Below are 859 nucleotides of genomic sequence, written 5' to 3' on the forward strand. Positions count from 1 at the left end.
CTCCGGTGCTGAAAAACTGAGATTTTTTCAAAATAACTAACATTTTGGTGGGAAAATGACCCAAAATCTTTGAAAAATCATAACTCCTTCAATAATTTTTTTAGGATGCTGGTTCCAGGTCTCAATGTCTTAGATAGTGGTCTAGAAAAAGGGGTAAAATTTTGGGGGAAATCGTGGGGTGGTCATGTAAACCGTTGCTGGTCTTAAATACGTTTCCTCAGGGCGGGCCGCCGCGCTTCGCCCGCGCTCCTCCATTTCCCACTGGACCATTGAGTGACCTGTGTGTGTGTGTGTGTAGTGTGTGTGTACGTGTGTGTGAGTGAGCGGAGGAAGGGGATATTTGAGTTTGAACACAATCACAGACTGGCAGGCTGTAATCATGACGCCCGCCCGCACACACACACGCACACACACACACTAACACACGCTCACTCACACGCGCACACATAAGATATAAACTTTCTTGGCTGGAGAAAAATAAATTCTCCAGCAGCAGCCGCGGAAAGCGGCGAAAAGGGCAGAAACAACGCACAACAACAACAACAACTTTCAATTCGGATCCATACCCGCGCCTTCTCCTCTGCCGCGGCGCCGCCCTTTCGAACCTACTTTACTACTCTGTTGAAGGTTTTTATGAGGTGTCGGACGCGGTCGCCAACCGCGTCGTTGTCGTCAACAGGTGATTTTCTGCCTGGTGCGCCGGGGCTTTAGTCTAGCAGCCGGCTGGCGTATGGCGCGGCGTGGTGGGGAGGGTAGGATGGAGGGCGCCTCCCCGGCGCGGCGTGTGGCGCGGCGTGTGGCCACCTTCATATGGCGCCGTCTCGCGCCAGAGCTGCGGCGCCAGCGCACTTGCCGCTTT

This window comes from Frankliniella occidentalis, unplaced genomic scaffold (genome assembly GCF_000697945.3).
Source record: "Frankliniella occidentalis isolate FOCC.00 unplaced genomic scaffold, Focc_3.1 Scaffold22, whole genome shotgun sequence".
NCBI lineage: Eukaryota > Metazoa > Arthropoda > Insecta > Thysanoptera > Thripidae > Frankliniella > Frankliniella occidentalis.